This window comes from Octopus bimaculoides, chromosome 13 (assembly GCF_001194135.2).
Source record: "Octopus bimaculoides isolate UCB-OBI-ISO-001 chromosome 13, ASM119413v2, whole genome shotgun sequence".
Classification (NCBI taxonomy): domain Eukaryota; kingdom Metazoa; phylum Mollusca; class Cephalopoda; order Octopoda; family Octopodidae; genus Octopus; species Octopus bimaculoides.
Window position 1 is genome coordinate 365,870 of NC_068993.1, and position 513 is coordinate 366,382.

At 29.6% G+C, this 513-nt stretch overlaps 1 protein-coding gene across 1 annotated transcript in view; it reads right to left on the reverse strand.

The window, feature by feature from the left end:
• Positions 1 to 513, reverse strand: part of LOC106877780 (polyadenylate-binding protein-interacting protein 1) — a 22,790-nt gene that overhangs the window by 16,789 nt on the left and 5,488 nt on the right. The gene's annotated exons all lie outside the window — the stretch shown is intronic.

A 513-nucleotide genomic window follows, 5' to 3' on the forward strand; every position in this document is an offset into this window, starting at 1 on the left:
TATATATATATATATATATTATCTATCTTTCTCTCTATCTGTTTGTACATTGACTGCTGAGAACACTAAATAAAACTGATAATATTTCAGGTTTATCATGTCATTTAAATTAATTTGATCATTCTGCAGATAACTGTGCACTTATTTTCCGAAAACAGATTTGAAGGGAGGGCTAAGTTGGTTGTGTATTGGTGGCTTTTTTTTAGCAATCCACGTAACATCTATTTCACTGTAATGCTTTTTACAGGATGAAAAAATACGTGAGGCAGATACAAAAAGAGTGAGGGAGAAAAAAGTGAGACAAGGGGTGGGGGGAGAACTCAGAAGAAAGACATCATTATCATCATGAATATCATCATTATATATCATCATGTATATCATCATATATATCATCATGTATATAAGAGAGTATTGTAGTTTGCTTGAAACATTGTGGATTGTTTGTAAAGAATAAAAAACTTCTTATTCTTTACATAATGTGTGTGTATATACATACATATATATATAATGTAT